This window comes from Mustela lutreola, chromosome 8, assembly GCF_030435805.1.
Source record: "Mustela lutreola isolate mMusLut2 chromosome 8, mMusLut2.pri, whole genome shotgun sequence".
Taxonomy (NCBI): Eukaryota; Metazoa; Chordata; class Mammalia; order Carnivora; family Mustelidae; genus Mustela; species Mustela lutreola.
Window position 1 is genome coordinate 65409431 of NC_081297.1, and position 21463 is coordinate 65430893.

A 21463-nucleotide genomic window follows, 5' to 3' on the forward strand; every position below is an offset into this window, starting at 1 on the left:
TAACCAGTCACTGTAAAGAATAAACATTCGGGGCGCCTGGGTGGCTCAGTGGGTTAAAGCCTCTGCCTTTGGCTCAGGTCATGATCTCAGGGTCCTGGGATTGAGCTCCGCATCGGGCTCTCTGCTCCTCGGAGAGCCTGCTTCCTCCTCTCTCTCTGCCTGCCTCTCTGCCTACTTGTAGTCTCTGTCAAATAAATAAATAAAATCTTAAAAAAAAAAAAAAAAGAATAAACATTCAATGCCTTCAGATTATATAAGTTGCTGTATAAAAATATGCCTCTGAGCATCATTCCATGTTCTGATCTGAGTGCTCCCAGTTTGCAAACTGTCTTTTTAGTATGTGCACAATAAACTTTTACTACTACTTCAGGGATTTGTTGCTTTTAATTTTTTTTTTTAAATGAACTCTGACTGTTAACGGTGTCAAAAGTGGGATCTTAAGCCAACAGACCCACTGCCCTGAGGCTGGTGAGCAAACCATACGTGGTACCCACAGAGCACTGTGCACTCACTGAATTCTCTAAGACTATAGACTTCTTGGTTAAGTCTCTCTAGCATTTGAGCTCTACTCTCTGAGTTACAAGCTCTCCAACTTTATTGTGCACATTTGCTTTCTGTCTCTCTTGAAATTTCTTGGTAAGCTACCCTCCTGTCTGTAAGAGGAAAAGCGCATGATTCCTTGGGTTTCAGGCAATGACAAAATTACCAAGATCCTATAGATTATTTGTTTCCAGTGCCCTAAAGGCTGAGATAGTTCCAACTAGTCTAAATCCTCTTTTTCTCTTCTCTTAAAAAAACTCCTCCTTCTTCATTTATTACCACTATAGAAAGAGCTTTGAGCCTTTCTGAAAAAATGGGATGTTACAAAGGATAATTTTGAATTGTAATGACCATTTTGGGAAGCCTACCATTTTAAAAAAGGATCCATCTTAGGGATACCTATGAGAAAAAAGCAGATCCCAAATCTCCCTAAATCTGAAATGCACTCTTTGATTGGTTTATAGAGGACTTGAGAAGGCAGAATGACTCAAAATAGTCTAAAAGATTCATTACAATAAGACAGTGAAAAACTTATGACCAAAGCCCTGAGTCTAAAGACCTGAGTGACCCTCCAAATAACCCCTCTGTGCCTATCCTCATTCTAACAACTTGTTTGATCTTTTACTCTTTGCCTCAAACCTCCTAGGCTCATCATGCCCTTGAGAGTTAAGATCTTACCATGAACCAGAGGCCCCATCCACAGCAGAGTTTAAACCCTGGTTTGAAGCTGAGCTCTAAACCATTATAAACAATTTTCCAGACCCAAAGAAGAATCAAACTAAATTTACAGAAGAATTTAAGATAATTCTTGGGGCTCATGACCCAGGCTCCGGGATTTGCCCAACTCACTGGTGCTAAGTCCAGGAGACGCTCAAAGGTAGTCCCATGCAGCAGACTGGAAAGACACTTTTGAAGTCTTTGAGGACAAAAAAAAAAAAAAAAAAAAAAAAAAGACTCTGAAGACCCTACCAAGTATGCCTGAAAAGATAGAATAAAAAGAGAGAGAAAAGTAGGTCAATTGCTCCTTGAAGCTACACCCAGTATTTTTCCTGTGAGAACAGATTGAGCCTTAATATACTCCTGTATATAGAAAAGAAATAAGACAATTGCAGACCTTTGAATTCACTTAGGAGAAATATTTAGACAGCATGCTGGTCTTAGGGACTCTGAAGCTAATATCACCTTTTCTGCTTATTTTGTTAATGGGCTTCTCCCTGAGCTTAAATGATTTAATAAAGAAACATAAATTAGAATGGGAGATTTCTCTCCTTTCGGAGCGCCAACATTTTGCTGAGCATTTCAAAAGAATTTTAGAACAGAAAAAGGGTTATCAAGCAAATATACTCATGGACTTACAATTTCAACAACTATAGAACTTAAACTTATGACTAAAGCCCTGAGTCTAAAGACCTGAGTGACCCTCCAAATAACCCCTCTGTGCCTATCCTAATTCTAACAACTTGTTTGATCTTTTATTCTTTCCCCCAAACCTCCTAGGCTCATAATGCCCTTGAGAGTAAGATCTTACCATGAACCAGAGGTCCCATCCACAGCAGAATTTTGCCCCAGTTGACAAGCATACTTGTCAATACTGTAAACAGAAGGGACACTGATAAAGGGACTGTCCCCTCAAAAACCTAATTATCCACGGAAAGAGAACACTTAACCTTTAAATTCTCAAGAGTAATAATCAACACTGATGGGGCTCTAAGGTACTGCCCAGGAAGCTACTCCCAGTAATTCTTATGAACCATCTAGGTGAAATGAAATCTGAAATAAATGGAGAAAACTATACTGTGCCAGCACACTCTTTCCACTTTAAACTTCACCATGACACATCAAGAACTTCCTCAAAGTAGTAAAATTGTTTTGGTGGTGGCAGTGGCCAATCAAGTTCAAACGGTTCTTTTATCAGAGCCCACAACTTTACCCTTGGTCCCTTCTCTGCACAGCATCCCCTTCTTATGTGACAGTGCTCCTCAAATCTCCTGGGAAGAGATTTACTTTCTAAATAAAGAGACAAAATATATTTATTTTGGAATTTTCAGACTCACCAGACTCCAAAACATTATGTGTTCTATAAGCCCAAATTAATGGTCCTGAAGAAGCCAACAAACTCCATGATGAAGCAAGTATTGTAGACCTCCCTGAAGCCCTTAACATCCTATGGGCTTCTTCTTCCACAGATCCAGGAAAATTTAAGAGTGCCTTCCCTATTAAAATTCAGGTTGATCCTTCGAAAATTCTTCCAAAACTGCCTCCAATATCCCTTAAAACCCTAAGCCATACAAGGGCTCATCCCCATTACAGATGATTCAATAAATCAAGGACTAATAAAAAATAAAAATTAAAAAAAAAATAATTCAATCAAAGACTATTCCCTGCACCAGTTCTTTCCAGCACTCCTATCCTACCCATAAAAAAGCCCCAGGGCCAAGGATGGAGGTTTGCACAAGATCTTCAAACTATAAATAAAACCGTTAATTCTAAGACTTCCTGTAGTAACCAACCAAATACTCTACTGTCAACACTTCAACCTATTCTGAATGGTTTATGGTTGCAGATCTATGCCCTGCCTTCTTTAGCATTCCGGTAGATAGGAAAGTCAATCTTTGTTTGGAAAAATTCACCATATAGAAAATTATGCCCCAAGGAATCACATTTCTCACAAGTTCTACATCAAGATTTAAGTATGCTACAATTTCCTCCAATTTTCTACCCTGAATTCAGTATGTAAATGATTTACTTCTTTGCTCTTCATCCAGAGAGAACTGAAATTCACTCAACTGCAACAGCTAGCTACATTACAAGGGCCATATGACCTCTCAAGATAAACCGCAGTTTTCACGAGAAAAGGCAAATTACCTTGGTCATGATTTATTAGGAAAAGGACTCTTTCTATTTCCAGAGAGAGTAAGTGTCATCCCAAATCACTCCAGACCTACAACTAAGAGACTACTCCAAGGCCTCCTTGGACTTGCAAGATATTAGTGATCCTGGGTCACTAGTTTTTCCTTATTGGTCTCTCCACTCTATGAACTAAAAGTAATACTCAGGAACAGCTTCCTTAGGAAACAAAAGATGAGGAAGCCTTTACTGAAATGAAACAGTCCTTAAAAGCTTGCTTTGGCTTCCCTAACTATACCAAATATTTTACATTATTCATGAATGTTGACACTGGGAATCCTTACACAAGAACATGGAAGAAAAAACACACCTGTAACTTATGGTTTATAACTGGGTGCCTTAGTCAGGGCACAGCCAAATCACTCACAGGCAGTTGCTGCATCTGCTAAAATTGTAGAATCCTCTTTAGAACTTGTTCAAAGAAATATTTTAAATCTACCAGTTCTTCTTCTTCTTTTTTTTTTTTTTTAAAGATTTTATTTATTTGACAGACAGAGATCACAAGTAGGCAGAGAGGCAGGCAGATAGAGAGTGAGAGAAGGAAGCAGGCTCCTTGCTGAGCAGAGAGCCCGATGTGGGACTCGATCCCAGGACCCTGAGATCATGACCTGAGCCGAAGGCAGTGGCTTAACCCACTGAGTCACCCAGGCGCCCTACCAGTTCTTCTGATATACAAAATTTAACTGAGCAAACTCAGCATTTCTTAGCTAGTAGACTAACATGTTATAAGATTCTAGGGGCGCCTGGGTGGCTTAGTTGGTTGGGCATCTTCCTTCAGCTCGGGTCATGGTCCCAGGGTCCTGGGATCGAGCCCTGCCTCAGGCCCCCTGCTCAGTGGGATGCCTGCTTCTTCCTCTCCCTCTGCCTGCAGCTCCCCCTACTTATGTGCTCTCTCTCTCTCTCTCGCTCTCTGTCAAATAAATAAATAAACATCTTAAAAAAAAAAAAAAAAAAGATGATTCTATTCCTGTGTCCTTCTCATTGCAACTCCTTAAATCCTGCTACCCTTCTACCCTTACCTAATAAAGAAGAAACTAGTAATTGCATTGATCTGGTCTCTCAAAACCTGACTCCTAGACCAAATTTATAAGAAACTCCATTAGCCAATCCAGATTTAGTACTCTATGTTGATGGCTCTTATGCCAAAAAATTCTAAAGGGAAATATCAAGCTGGATATACTGCAACCACTCGATATGAATTAACAGAAAGAGAAGTCCTTCCTCTGTTTAACTCAGCCCAATCTGCAGAATTATATGTCCTCACTTGAGCATGTACATTAGCAAAAAGAAAAACTGCAAATATTTACAATGACAGTAGGTGTGCTTTCGGAGTGGTCCGTGATGCTGGCATGCTCTGAAAACAGAGGATTTTTAACATCAAATGATACACCTATTTAAAAAAAAAAAAAAAAAAAAGACCTCACATTGCTGATTTCTTTTCTGCGCTGTTATTACCTTCACAAGTTGTTATTATCAAAACTGAGGCTCAGACCCACCAATCACACCCCGAATATCAGGGAAATGTTATGATTAACTTTCATGCTAAGGCTGTTAATTCAAGAAATTCCTAATATACCAAAACTCTGTAATTTAAATACACTTTCTAAGATAGATCCAAATCACATTACTTGTGACAGCTTGTGTAACAGACAGAAAGTTGTGTCAAATAAGAGAAAATAAAAATGGCACCATAAAGGATATGAGTTTCATGAAAAAAAAGAGAACCCTGGAAGGCCCAAAAGGCTGGCTGGTGCTTTCTGAATTTCTCAAACTGCCACTCTTATGAGCACTGCATCTGACTATCCACCAAGAATCAACAAAATGACCCAAATTGTGAAAAAATATTGGTGGTGTGATTGTTCTAAATTGGCATAATGGGTTTATAATCAATGCTTAATCTGTTAATCAGATAACCCAACTAAAACCACTAAAGTAGCTTTGGGGGTTGCTCCCCTGCCATCCAAACCATTAGAAAATTTACAATTGGACTTCACTGAATTATTTCCTTCTATGGGTTATCACTATGTACCTGTTACGATATATCTATTTTCTAGATGGATTGACTTTATCCCCTGTCAGAAAGCTAATGCTGCTACTGGAGCAAATAAATCATTACAAAATGTTTTCCCAGGAGCACCTGGGTGGCTCAGGTGGTTCAGCTTCCAACTCCTGATTTCGACTCAGGTCAAGATCTTACCTACTGGTAGTGAGAGAGAGCCCTGTGTTGGGCTTTGCACTTCACAAGGAGTCTAACTGAGATTCTCTCCCTCTCCCCTACTCCTTACCCTGCTCATGTGCAGGCATGCTCTTGGTCTCTCTTTCTTAAATAAATAAGTTACTGTACTTTATTTTTTTTTTAAAAGAAGGGTGCCTGGGTGGCTCAGTTAGCTAAGCCTCTGTCTTCTCCTCAGGTCATGATCCCAGGGTCCTGGGATGGAGCCCCACATCAGGCTCTCTGTTCAGCAGGGAGCCTGCTCCTATCTCTGCCTGCTGCTCCCCCTGCTTGTGCTCTCTCTCTCAAATAAATAAATAAATACATAATATCTTTTAAAAATTAAGAAAAAATGTTTTCCCACTATGGGGAATTCTAAGCAAACTTTCAAGTGATCAAGGCACTCACTTCACTGGACAAATTATAAAACAGTTTAACAAGGTTATTCAGAGATTGTGACACTATCATGTCCATACCATCCTCAGTCTTCAGGGAAAGCTGAACATACCAAAGGCATTCTGAAAAGCAAACTGGCAAGACTGACTGAAACCACAGGATTATCATGGCCTAAAGTGTTACTCTTGGCCGTTCCAACTTTAAGGTCAACCTTTTGGGGAACCAAATGGATACCTTATAAATTCATCACTGGACACCCCATGCTCATGATGATAGGACCCCATGCACATCCCACCCATGTAAATTCTAATGTGACCCAAAACTGTAAAGCACTAATATAGTATTCCGAAGCTTATTTTCAATAGGTCAAGGAGGCTTCCAGAGACCCTCCGCCGAATGAGGACTTTGTATCCCTACACTTTGGAACCCAGAACAGGTGTTTTGGAAGAGACATCAATGAAAAACAGCAACTGAATTTCAATGGAAAGGGCCCAACCACAGTCCTTCACTTCTCAAATAGCAGTTAAATTACAGGGTATTGAACATGGGTCCATGACTCTCAATTAGATGGAGTTCCCCCAACTCTTGAGCTTGTCAGCCTACAGCTGACTAAAAATGAAGGATTTCCAGGAGTAAGTCTTCCCCTGAAGCAAACAACAGCATGGCATAGATAGCCTCTGCCCAAAATCACAGAATAAGATACAACAGAATTCTCATTTATTTCTAGAACTTAAATATGTAACAATTGTTCTACATTACTACCTTGTAAATTAACTCAAAATGTTTAAACTTAAGTTTCTCTTTGCGTTGGATATTTTCCCCTCCCACACTAAACACCTACTAAAGTCCACCATCCAACAAACTCTTTTACAAATCAAAATTATCATTGATTATGCAGCCATTTAAGTACTCAGGAAGGGGGCACCTGCGTGGCTATTCAGTTAAGCAACTGCCGTTGGCTCAAGCCCTGCATTGGGCTCCCTGCTCAGTGAGGAATTGGCTTCTCTCTCTGCCCTTTGCACCACTCTCATGCTCTCTCACTTTCTAATAAAATCTTTAAATAAATAAACAAATAAACATAAATAAATACATGTTCAGAAAGACTGCCAACTAATATTAGAACCAGCTTCTATATACACCTGAATGACTAATTCAGGATATGGCCTTATGGAAAGGTCTGATATCCTTCCCTTGGCCATTCAACTAATACTTATGACCATTAATCTGACACTGGGAAGAAGCATTAGAAGCCAAAGTCTGGCCCATAACCCCTGTCAATTTCATTGCTGGTAACCTGTTCTTACGCATAGAGAACCTTAATGGTACTGGACCTGATCTGGGGCATGTTCCAGACTCACTCTGTAATCAAATTCTTTAGTTTCACTCAGATGAAGAAGACTAGACTCCTAAATATAATGACCCAGATTTAAAATTAGAGAATGATGATACCTTTGATTATTTTTTATACCTTTAATTATTTCACCAAAGAAATTACTGAAGCTATACACCAGTTCAATTAAAAAAAAATCTGTAGGCAAACGGAATGCCTCCATAATCCCATTATATAAAATAACAGTTTCACCTACTGGATAAATCAATATTTTAGGCACCACCGGACAGGAAATCAATCCTTTATCAACAAAAACATGATACATGGACGGCAAAGACAAATCCATAGGAATGTTTTTTGTTCCGATCTAAATTTAAGCCACAGCTATTAAAGATGGGAGTGTGCTAAGGCCTACAATGACAAAGAATAACCATGACGTCCACATTGCCCCTGATTGGGAGTCATGGGATCTACCCTAACTCTCTCTCTCCTAATAATACTGAGTGATTCACCCTCTATGGTAATAACACAACACACAAAGGTTTCCCACCCAAATGCTCTGGATGATATGGGATGGCATATGTTATACCCCAAATGACTAAATATGATTCTCTGAATGCTAGCCAGATTATAAACTTAGGATGGTTTGTACATAAAGTAACTCCTCATAAGTGAGCTTCCCATGTACTTTTGAATCCTATTATTCAAAAAAATTCTTGCTTTCATGTTTGTCAGAATATTTTTTCCCCAGTCGAGAGTTAATGAATTAGAAAAAAAATCACTTTTTAGTATTTCTGCAACCATTTTTTTAAAAAAAGCTTTAACAGTACCCTAACTGCTCATAAAGCAGTACAATCTGAAATAAATGGTTTGTCTCCAGTGGTACTCCAAAACAGGATCATTCCTGATGCTCTCACTGCTCAACAAGGAAGTGCATGTGCTAGAACTGGTAAAAAATGTTGTTTCTATATTGACAAACCAGGAATTATTATCCAAAATGTAAAGGATCTTAAATACCTGATAAAAATTTTTCACCAAATAAGTGACACCTTCTCCACAGACCTGTTCTACTGTTAAACCCTGGCTCCTGGGAATTTTTCAATCCTTGGCTATTTTTCTTTTTATAGTCATTATGTTAAACCTTCCTTGTGTGTTGCATGTTCTCCAGATCAAATGCCTGTCAGCAGCCACTTGTACACAAATAGTATCCAGAAGGATAAAGCAACTGGATGAAATCAGCAGTAACTATAAATGATGAAGATGGTGACTACGTGGCCCTCCGGCCTGACGACTCATTTAATGGAAACAGTGAATATGTGATTCTTCAGCCTGACTACATTTACACTGGTAACTGAGACTAACACTACAGGTTGGTCCTGCTCTTAGCCTGCTGAGAGAATAACCAAAAGGGTGGGAATTATTAAAATCAAACACACATGGAGACCAGACTTGAAAATGCCTGAGCAGACAAAACCAGTTAGTCATAGAAGCAAAGCTTAATTTAGCTTATTTTGCAAGACAAGCAAGGTTAATTTGACCTGGATCATTTCTTGATTATGACTCCATAAATCAAAAGCAAAACTTAAATGTTCCCCCAAATTGATATGAGGTAACCACTAACCAATTTTCTTTCATTTGAGAAAATTCTAATACTAGGACCAATCACTATAAAGAATACTCATTGCCTTAATACTATATGAGCTGCTTTATAACCATACATCTCTGAGCTTCAATTCCATGTTTTGGTTTGAGCGCTCCCAGTTTGCAAACTGTCTTTTTGGTGTGTGCACAGTAAATTTTTACTAATTACTACTTCAATGAATTGCTAATTTTACTGTTTCTTATGAACTTTTGACAGTTAAACTTTCTCTAAAACACAGTATTTAGGGACGCCTGGGTGGCTCAGTTGGTTAAGCAGCTGCCTTCGGCTCAGGTCATGATCCCAGCGTCCTGGGATCGAGTCCCACATCGGGCTCCTCCTTGCCCCGCAGGGAGCCTGCCTCTCCCTCTGACTCTGCCTGCCACTCTGCCTGTGCTCTCTCTCTCTGACAAATAAATAAATAAAATCTTTAAAAAAAAAAACAAAAAACACAGTATTTAAAATTTCTTTCCGAATCTGATACAAAGCCATGGGGTCTTGGAAAAACAATAAAATGCACACTATACACAGGCATCCAGTTAAACTGAATTTAGGTATAAGAGTTTCTTACCAGATTTCCTTAAAACCCATGATTGAAAGTATTAGAGAACTCTCAGTGTTAGTACTCTAAAGCTTCTCATTTCATTCATTATCCAACTAATATTCATTGAATGCCTACTACATTTAAGCCTTGTGGGAGCCTGAGTGGGAGGGTGCTGTTTCAGATGCAGGAGAAAATTATGGTATATCAGAAGGCAGAGGTTTAATGGTGAGAGCAGGTGGTGAGAAAGTGGAGGCCAAACCCCTTATCTATTCAGCTGAGAAGTGTGACAATAAAGGAATAAAAGAAATAGGGTATTATAACAAGACCAGGCAAAAGAGGTCCCCCCCCCCCGCAAAATAGGGAATACTTTTTGAAAGAAAGGCTAATCACACATACTAGGGAGAAGAGTAATACTTGCAGAAATAAAAAATATCAGAAGTAAAATTAACCTTACATTCAGATTCAATTAATTTATGTAATGCCTAATATGTTCTAGGAAATCATTGAACAATTTCATACACATTATCTTTTTGAATCCTCACAACATCCTTGTGAGAAAAACAAACTTCTAAAACAGAGGACAAAAAGAAATACAGAGATACAAGGAAGATGAGGAAAGTCACACCAAATGACTCCAATTATTTTAGTAATGGAAAGAGATGAGAAAGCAGGAGGGCTTGACATGAATAGATAAGAAACTAACATTTATTGCCTGCCAGTGCCAAGCACAGTTACATCCTTTATACATAAATTCCATATAATCCTGTTTAGTATTTATTATTCATTTAATTGAAGAATTCATTTAACTGAAGAATTTGAAGAATTGTGAGTTTCCCAAGATCTAACAGCTAGTGAATAATGAGGCAGTGATCAAACCCAGGCCTATGAAACTACAAAAGCTATTTCCTTCCACTATACCACACTGCTGCTTCAAAATCAGGAATGTGCAAGGGAATAAAAAGTCATGAGGCTGTAAAGGTCCAGTTAAACTAGACAGCACGAATTTGGAGTAGATACTGACAACTCCATGCCCTCCTCTCTGTGGGGTCAACTACCCAAGCAAAAAAGCATTTAGAATGGGACAAACGATAAGAGATTCTTAATCTCACAAAACAAACTGAGGGTTGCCAGGGGGAGGGGGTTAGGGAGAGGGTGGTTGGGTTATGGTCATTGAGGAAGGTACGTGCTATATTGAGAGCTGTGAAGTGTGTAACCCTGATGATTTATAGACCTGTACCCCTGGGGCTAATAATACATTATATGTTAATTAAAAATTAAAAAAATTTTTTTTAAAGATTTTATTTATTTATTTGACAGAGAGAAATCACAATTAGATGGAGAGGCAGGCAGAGAGAGAGAGAGGGAAGCAGGCTCCCTGCTGAGCAGAGAGCCCGATGCAGGACTCGATCCCAGGACCCTGAGATCATGACCTGAGCCGAAGGCAGCGGCCCAACCCACTGAGCCACCCAGGCGCCCTATACTTCAATTTTTAAGTCTAAAATTCAACACTAACCTAAGGAAGTACTCTAATGTTGATCAAAATATGAGAAAATGACAACGTAAGAATAACTTAATTTTCTCTCATTTTGAAAACTGACTTTATTTACAAGGAATAACAGTAAGGCCCTAACAAACAATAAGGCCCTACTAACAGACATAGAATTGTTGTCAAAAACTAGAATACAGACCCATTTATTTTTGTTCTTTTATGACAACTGCAAAAGACTGAAATGGATCAAAAAGATCACTAGGTATCTTCCATGGAAAACTAGGCATTAATGTGCACCTTTCCTAGATAACCGATTCTATCATATTTGCATCCTACATGATCTCTGAGCTATCACAGAACTGTAAGCTGTAAATAACTGATAGCAATGCCAAGGATTCTTGTCCATGCACATGCAAATAAATACTGTCTAGTGGAGGGAGGTATGATTTCCCTCACGTCCCTGTAAAATAAAGCCAGTTTTGCCTCAATCTGTAAATTCATTTCAGCATTCTTGATCCTATGAATCTGTGGTACATGAATTCTTCTTTGAGCCACTTTTAGCATCTTACAGGCTCTCCAATTAATTAACATATACATTTTATATTTGTGTGAAATCATGATTTGCCTAATTTTTAGTCCCTTAATAATGAATTTCATACAATATGTAGTAAATACCAAGGAAAATCAACATTTTAATGCAAAAGCTCAAGGAAGGGAAATATCCTTTTTACTATATATATATTTAAGGAAGGCCAGACAAAACATGCCTTGTCGTTTCTCAGTTCTGAAATTTTAAGACTCTAAGAACCAGTCATTGTTATTGGTCATTCTTGAAAAACCCTATAACTGACAAAAAAAATTATCTGAATGATATTCTTGACTTTTTCCCCTGATGCATAGTGTAAATACAGCACTGTCTGAAAAACAGAAGCTTCATCATTTCAGAAATACTTAGATCTTCTGTGTGAACTACTTTTGTTAATTATAGTCACCAATGAAATAAATGGTACATTTTCACACTGAACTAAAAATCTACATTTGACAATGTTTTTTCTTACCTAAAATAATTTTTCTGCCAGTCAACATCTGTACAATCATAAGAAAATAAACTACATCTGTTGTTTTCAAAATAATAGTTGTCTTGTATTGGTGTGTGTCACATTAAAGGACAGAATGATTAAATTAAAAACTAACTTGATCCAAATATACACATGCAGCTTTAAAAAGACAAAGCCAGAAAGCAATACCCAAATAAAACATTAAATCAACAACATGTTTTGAACTCATTAATACATTGGGAAAAGGTGTATTAATGCTCAGATCTTCTGGCTTCCTAAGACCCAAATTAAAAACATCTCTAATACTACCAGTCTCTATGGAATTACGGATTTCACAAAGCAGCTTTTTTCCTCACACAGGATCAAACTAATCCCCTGACACTCCGAGGAAAGAAAGAGTAAAATCAAGTTGTACCAGAAATCTTTATACTCGGCATTCATTCAGAGCCTTCCAAACTACTCTTCTGGCCTATAACATGCCAGAAAAATATTGCTCTAGCAAGTAATTATTTTGTCCAAAAAACGAACAGGGCAATTTAGGTTGGAAGTAATTTGCTGTCCATGTCATTCATAAATCCATGCTCCTATATTATAATTCTCAAAATTAATGCATAATTCATGCAGCGTATCATGCATTAAATATTTTAAAAGATAAGGTTTCATCGAGTTGAAATTAGTTAAGTCATACTAGCGGATTTAAAAGCATGAAAAATTAACTCTTCCTTCTCCTCACCTCTACTCCCTCCAAACCAACAGGTACCCTTCATTCGGTAATATGTGCCAAATAGGGGAAAAAAGGGAATGCAGACAAACAAAACAAGTGAAAGTTATAGAAGGCTAATCCCAAAAGGAGACTTGCCTCTTCCGAATTGTAACTGAAGTTAAAAGACTGTATAGTGAGAAGTCTTTACATTTTCAGGAGTTCAAGATAGGTATGTACCGTGCTCCTTCTTGGGAATGTAACTTGGGAATGTTCTTTCCTGACTCTTCAGAAGGTTCTTATACCACCACCAACTGGCATGTGTTTAGAGGATTTTATTAAAGCTTCATAAAAGCATCTTTCAAGTTCCAAGTAAAAAAATAACTGAATCGTTTAAAATAAAAGCTTTTTCTCTCTACCCTCAATTCAACAACGTATATAAATCTGGAAACCAAGAAAAATAAAACAGGTAAGTGATTAAATACAAGCACTTGTTCTGTAGAAATGGGAAGAATACGGCAGGCAGTTAATTCTATAACAACTTCCTATTCCCTAAGCTATCTTCTCTTTTTGGATCATCAGAGAATTTGGGTGAATCTCTCATGATGTACAAATCCAGAAAGAAAGATGAGAAAGAAGCAAAAGGGGAAGAAAAAACAAAAAGGAAAGAACAGAAAAATGCAATATTCACATTGGTTCTTCGACCATAAATAAATACAGCAAAACATACTCACTGCCACCCGCCTTTCATCTAGTGAGAAAAGGCGGGATGGGGGGTAGGGGTAGGGATAACACAATAGCCTCTATAAACACGAACCATAAAATACCCAACTTCTCTGAATGTTTTAACTCCAGAGCCAGCCCACTATATGAGGTGAGCAAAATCTCTTCAGATGGGATCAGGCAGTAGACAGTTCTAGAGACCATACCTTAATGCTATTTGAAGTCTCTTATAACCTGCTTTACCACTTGCTCTGGAGTCCTCAAATTTAAAATCATTTCTATCATCTACCCACTTTTCAAATTTTCCCTTAGAAGTATCCCTGCCAGCATTAAGAGAGCTAGCTAAACTAATCCAAATGAAATTGAAAATGACAAATGGGCACACTTACTCTTTATCCCTTATAAAAATGTTACTCAGAGAGTCAAACAAATCTGTAAATGGTAGAATTTTCTACAATTTGATAGTTTTTCTTCTTTGTTTCTTTTGTTTTCTCTTTTGGGATGGAAGCACCATTACGCCTACTCTCATACAAAAGGAAAAAGAATGCATAGTCCAAAGCTTCCAGGATTTATCTCTAGAAGAAAAGAGTTAATTGTTTCTTTCTGTAAAGAGGTGTTTGTTGCTGTGAAGTCTCCTTCCACAGCTCTCCCACACCTCCATTCTTTTTTTTTTTTTTTTTTAAAGATTTTATTTATTTATTTGACAGACAGAGATCACAAGTAGGCAGAGAGGCAGGCAGAGAGAGAGGGGGAAACAGGCTCCCTGAGGAGCAGAGAGCCCAATATGGGGCTCTATCCCATCATGACCTGAGCTGAAGGCAGAGGCTCAACCCACTGAGCCACCCAGGCACCCCCCAACTTTTTTTTTTTTTTTAAGATTTCCTTCCTTCCTTTGTCAGAGAAAGAGAAAGCACAAGCAGGGGAGCAATAGGCAGGGGGAGAAGCAGGCTCCCCACTGAGCAGGGAGCTAGATGCAGGATTCCATTCCAGGATCCTGGGATCATCACCTGAGCCAAAGGCAAAGGTTTAATGGACTGAGCCACCCAGGCATCCCACAGCCGTCCATTCTTGAACATTAAATGAAGGGACGTGTTCCCCTACCTACCCCCATGAATAGGGAAAAGAAAGCCTGTTCTAACAAAGTATAACCTTCTATATTCTAGCTTCCAAAACTTTTTGATAGGTGTATGTGTGGAACATTTTGTGTTTTAAAACAAGTTTATACATTCTTCGATCCTACCCCCATCAAACCTAGAGTCTAATTCTCCTCCCCATGAAGAGAATGAAGCAGAAGTGATACTAAGTAAGGTCATAAAAGGTAATTTTAGGTTATAAAAGGTGATAAAACTTCTGCCTGACACTCACTGAGGACAGGCAACTTTAGACTCCGGAATCACCAACTAAGATATCCAACTACCCTAAAGCCCTCATGCTGGCCTGGGTATGAGACAAGATGTCACAATTATAGAGATGTCCAAGAAGTGCTGGCTGCTTGAGTCTTTCTAGCCCAGCTGCCTGATCTGTGGATGAGGAATCCCAGAAGATGACTCCAGGCCCAAGTACCAACTGCCTCCAACTGTGTAAGAGAGGAAGCCTTTTAAAATTCCAACCCAGCTATCATCTGATTGCTTCCTCATTAAAAACACTGAGAAGAAACTGCCTAGCCAGGTTCAAACATCAGAACCATAATAGATTGAAAAAAAAAAAAAAAAAAAAAAAAAAAGACGTTGTTTTATACCACTAGGTTTGCGATGATATATTACACAGCAGTAGACAACCAAAGCAGATTTTGGTTATAGAGTTGCTTCCAAAAAATGTAAACATTTGGCTTCCAGATTAGAGGGCTGTACAAAGTCAGAAGTAGCGGGAAGTGTTAGTGAGAGCCTAAAAGGGTCTTAATGTCACTGTTAGGAAAAGCCTCAAGGAAGCTGTCAATAAAGACTTAAAACAGGGGTCAGCAAACTACACTCTACCAGCAAAATACAAACCGCTACCTGCTTTGGTAAATAGTTTTTCTGAAACACAGCCCCACCTGTTCATTTACATATTGTCTACGGGTGCCTTCTCACTAGACAGCAAAGTTAAACAGGGCCCCAAAGCCTAAAATATGTATTGTCTGGCCCTTGACAGAATAAAGTTGCTGATCTTGGCTTAAAAGAAAGTGAGAAAAGTGTTACTGAAAGCTGAAGGAAAGAAAATTCTATTAGATAAGTGGAAAGTTTAGCAAAGCTGTCACCTGAAATAATGTTGAAAACAGAAAATATAACCAATGAACTGATGAATATGGGTAAGGAAATTTCCAGGCAGAATATCAAAAGTGGGGGCAGCTGGGTGGCTCAGCCATTGGGCATCTGCCTTCCGCTCAGGTCATGGTCCCACAGTGCTGAGATCCAGCCCCACATCGGGCTCCCTGCTTGGCTGGGAAGCCTGCTTCTCTCTCTCCCACTCCTTCTGGCTTGTGCTCCCTCTCTTGCTGTCTCTCTCTGTCAAATAATAAATAAAATCTTAAAAAAAAAAAAAAAGAATATCAAAGTGTCAACTGGTGTTTTTCAGCTAAGTATCATAAAGTACAGGTACAGAGATGAGAAGAATTATTTAATTTTCAAAATACAGAGGAAATATAAGGGAGTCAGGACTTGGTAGGTCCAAAAATAAAACTGTTTCTTACTCCCATATAGCAAACATTTCTCAAATTAAGAAATGCCGAGGGGCACCTCAGTGGTTTAGTCGCTTAAGCGTCTGCCTTCGGCTCACATCATGGTATGGAGCCCCACATCATCCAGCTCCTTTTCCCTCTGCCTGCTATTCTCCCTGCTTGGGCTCTCTTGCTATCTCTCTCTCTCTCTCTAATAAATAAATAAATAAAATCTTTTTAAAAAAAACTAAGACATACCTTCTGGAGAAAGATCAAACCCAAGGCAGTATCAGGGACACATGGCCTAAAGATTAAACATTTGTTTAGACCAAGGATTGGCATTTTCCATAAAAGGGAAAATAAATGTTGTAGACTTTGAGGGCCATATACAGTCTCTGTTGAACATTCTTCTTCTTCTTCTTCTTCTTTTTTTACAACTCTTTAAAAATGTAAAAGCAAATCTTAGCTCACTGGCAATAGCTGACCAACCCTGGTGTAGACTTCAAAAGATTTAATATAAGGTGGTACCTCACCATTCCTTTCAAACAAAAAGACTCCTAAGAATCTTAAAGGTGTTGTCCCACAAAAACTTTAAATGGAGCTGAGAGGGTTCAGGACATGCTGCCCTAAAATAAGGTATATTGACATACTGAATATTTTAAGCTGAAGGTGCTTGAGAAAATGGCAGAAGCAGGAAGGTCATTCTGACCTTTCCCCTGCTCTTCTGCCCTGAAGCAGGTCATAAAACTCTCATATGAGAGGTGCCCTCTCTACACGTGGAATACGGGAGCATTCTTACCTCCAAAAGCACAGGGACATAGAGAAGAATCCTAGCAAACAGGCCTTGCTAAATTTCCCCCAGTTCACTACACTTTCTTCATACTCTTTGTCTTACATTTCTCCACAATAGCCCACATTTAATCAAACACGGCATAAAAATACTAAGGCTTAAACATTTCTTCAGGTTAAAAATATAACTACCCTACAACCCAGCAATTGCCCCACTAGGTGTTTACACAAAGAATACAAAAATACCGTGGATGGAACTAGAGGGTACTATGCTAATTGAAACACGTCAATCAGAGAAAGACAATTATCATAAGATCTCACCCATACACGGAATTTAAAAAACAAAACAGAGGATCACCCGGGAAGAGAGGAAAAAATAAAACAGGAGGAAATCAGAGAGACAGACAAACCATAAGACACTCTTAAAGGAAACAACAGAGGGTTGCTGGAGGGGAGTGGGGTGAGGGGATGGGGGAACTGGGTGATGAGCTTTAAGGAGGGCACGTACTACAATGAGCACTGGGTGTTATATACAAATGATGAACCACTGACCTCTACCTCTGAACCTAATAATACATTATGTGATAGTTAACTGAATTTAAATTAAAAAATAAAGTCCTAGGAAGCAAGCAAAAAAATAAAAACAAATAAAATTTTAGAGAAAAAAATAGAATATGAAATACTAATTCAAAGGGATACATTCACCCCAATGTTTAAAGCAGCATTATCTCCAATAGCCAAACTATGGAAACAGCCCAAGTGTCTATCGATAGATGAATAGATAAAGAAGTTGTAGTACACACATACACACACACACACACACACACAATGGAGTATTTCTCAGCCATAAAAAAGAATGAAATCTTGCCGTTTGCAACGATGTAGATGGAACTAGACAGCAATAAGCTAAGTGAAATAAGTCACTGAGAGAAAGACAAATACCATATAGCTTCACTCATATGTGGAATTTAAGAAACAAAACAAATGAGCATGGGGGAAAAAACAGAGAGATGCAAACCAGGAAACAGACTCTTAACTACAGAAAACAAACTAATGGTTACCAGAGGGGAGATGGGTGGGGGCAATGAGGAAATGGGAAAATAAATCGGTGATGGGGATGAAGGAAAGCACCTGTGATGAGCACCAGGGGGTGTGCATAAATGTTGAATCACTATATTGTAACCTGAAACTAGTATTATACTGTATGTTAACTGGAATTTTTTTAATTGGAATTAAAATTTTAAATATGAGCTTTTTAAATTTTAAATATGAACTTCAAAAATAAACATTTCTTCAGGTCTTCATTTACTAATAAAAGTACCCCTGCCACATAAAACTTATATTAAATACATGTGTATCCTTTTAATCGGTCTTTGTCAATTTAATTTTCAGACCCAGCCAGGATCTTAAGAGGTCAAGGAAAACTTTTTCCTCTTCTACAGAGCCTAAGGTAGAGAAAGACATATGATTGTGTGAGTGTGGCTTTTGTCTGACAGAGTGAACCCCTCCAAAGGATTCACAGAGAATTCTATGTTGAGAAACACTGTCATCTTGGACTAAAAAAAGACAGACAAAATGAAAAGAGGTTTTTGGGACAAACACCCCCTTCATATTCAAACCCTATGGTTTAGGAAATTACTCAGCTGCAAACAAAGGATACGTTTTATGGAAAAGGAAGGTGAATTCAAAGGGCAAAACCAAGAGCTATGAAGGATGGTTCCCCAGCAATACAGCAGAGTTCTAATCACAGAAGTGATGATATGGGCCTGGCTGGATTTCAGATTTGCTGTGGACCAGCAACTATTGTGTTCCTTACATTTTTCTTTTATTTTTTAACAGAAGTGTCCGTAGTGGTTATCTTATGCCTGTCCACTGTTGCATATTGGGTGGCTAAGGAGAGATGACATTTCTCTTTAGCTTATAGGTCCTCAAAGTGAAAGTAATGGTACCCAGGGAGCTACACATGAGGAACACTATCCAAATAGCCTAACCTGCACTGGGATCTGCTTTAGATGATAAGATCCTAGACCTCAAGCCTGAGCATGATGACACATGAGATAAATCCCTCTGTCTGGCAGCACAGATACTAAAATTGGAACAATACAGAAAAGACTAGCATGGCCCCTGCCCAAAGATGACATGCAAATTCTCAAATTTGTGAAGTGTTCCCTATTAAAAACAAAAACAAAGACCCGTCTGAGAAGGGGTAAGTGTGTTTTGCACTCGGGAGGAATGTAAATTCGTGGCCAGAAGAACAACCAAAGTGGCTTTGAAATATGTCTGCATATTCTTGACAATCTTCCCAGAAAGAGGTGGAGTCTAATTCCCTTCCCTTTGAACATGGGTTGGCCTTAATGACTCATTTCTAATGAATAAAATGCAGCAGAAATGATACTTATTCTGAATTTAGGTCATAAAAGACAATACACCACCCTTCTGATTCTCTTACTCAGAACAAGTGCTTTAGGAGCCCTAAGCCTCCATGTAAGAATTCTGGGTGCTATGAAGCCCCTATGCTGGGACTACACAGAAACAGAGACCATGATGTTCAAAGAGGTATTTCAGATCCTAGTTATTTGCACTTTCCTGCTCAAGGGCCAGAGCTGTGAGTCTACAAAGAAAGAACGCAAGGCCCATTGGACACAAGTGCATGAAAGAACTTGTACAAGAACCACTTAGATAAGCCTCGTCAACACCCAGAACCTTAAGAGTTCTGCACCAAGTTAGAAGTGGTTTTATCCCTTGGCAATAGATAACTGCAACAGCATGCCTGGGGACACCAGCCTGAAATGCTGGAAGGTCACACTTACTTAGACTGCCTTGCTGTATATACCAACCAAATGACACCAAACAACATTTTAGCTCATCCAGCTCCTACCAAAATATTTGATTTGATCTTTATTTGATCATGCTAAAAGATATTTTATGACTGATCTAACATATAAACAATTACAATGTGACAATTAAGTTTCAAATTGTATGCCAATGCTATTTAAAATCACCTACATTTATACACACAATCCATGTTTCTTATTATTTCAGTTTCATATTATTTTAGTTATTTTATAATTATTATTTTTTTTTTTAAAGATTTTATTTATTTACTTGAGGGAGAGACAGTGAGAGAGAGCATGAACAAGGAGAAGGTCAGAGAGTGAAGCAGACTCCCCATGGAGCTGGGAGTCTGATGCGGGACTCGATCCTGGGACTCCAGGATCATGACCTGAGCTGAAGGCAGTCGTCCAACCAACTGAGCCACCCAGGCGTCCCATTTTTATAATTATTTTTTATATGATTAAGTAATTTGAGACTGCTAGTCATACTACCTCCTCTACAACATAACACTAATTTGTAGTGTCGTCAAATGTGATTATAGGGGCGCCTGGCTGGCATGGTATTGGGCATCTGCCTTCGGCTTGGGTCTTGATCCCAGAATCCTGGGATCAAGCCCCTTATTGGGTTCCTGGCTCAGCAGGGAGCCTCCTTCTCTCTCTATAGCTTCCCCATGCTTCTGTTCCCTCTCTCGCTATAACTGTCATAAATAAAATCTTTTTTTTAAAAATGTGGTTATACCTGCAACAGAACTTAGAATAATCATCACTAATATATAATAACCACTGTTTCTACAGTCTCTTCATTTTTTTTTCTAAAAGAGGCATTTTTGCGGGCACCTGAGTGGCTCAGTCCGTTGAGCATCTGCCTTTGGCTCAGATCATAACTCCAACATCCCAGAATCAAATCCCATGTTGGGCTCCCTGCTCAATGGAGAGTCTGCTTCTCCCTCTCTCTCTGCCCTGTTCATGCTGTCTCTCTCACTCTTTCTCAAATAAATATATTTTTAAAAACAATTTTTTAAGAGGTATTTTTAAAAAGAATTTATTTAATTAATTAATTTCTTTATTGAGCACAAGCACGAGAAGGGGCAGAGGGAGGAGAGGGAATCTCAAGCAGACTCTGTGCTGAGGGTGAAGCCCAATCTCATGACCTAAACCAAATCATGAGTCAGACACTCAACTAACTGAGCCCCCCAGGCTCCCCAGGTCTTTCCATTTTTTTTTTTAAGATTTTATTTATTTATTTGATAGACAGAGATCACAAGTAGGCAGAGAGACAGGCAGAGAGAGAGGGGGAAGCAGGCTCTCAGAGGAGCAGAGAGCATGACGCGGGGCTCGATCCCAGGACTCTGGGATCATGATCTGAGCCGAAGGCAGAGGCTTTAACCCACTGAGCCACCCAGGCACCCCAGTCATTCCATTTTTAAATGCTATGATCTATATCCTAGGAAAATAAATCATCTGCATTTGAAGATACCCAATTCAATGTGTTTTAGATCACTGACACAGAATTAATGTTCACAGATTATAAACATGGTTAAGCTCACCTTCCACAGAGAAACTAAAACCACTGAGCCAAAACTAATTGGTCCCAGTAGAATGGAAGAAGATACTCTGGAACAGGAAAAGCAAGGAAGCCTGAGGTGAAGACAACTTACTCTGAAAAT

At 38.8% G+C, this 21463-nt stretch overlaps 1 protein-coding gene and 1 pseudogene across 1 annotated transcript in view; one reads left to right on the top strand and one right to left on the bottom strand.

The window, feature by feature from the left end:
- The window catches only part of SPATS2 (spermatogenesis associated serine rich 2), a 146039-nt gene that overhangs the window by 86380 nt on the left and 38196 nt on the right, over nucleotides 1–21463 (bottom strand). The gene's annotated exons all lie outside the window — the stretch shown is intronic.
- LOC131840043 (U6 spliceosomal RNA) lies at nucleotides 19030–19130 on the top strand (annotated as a pseudogene).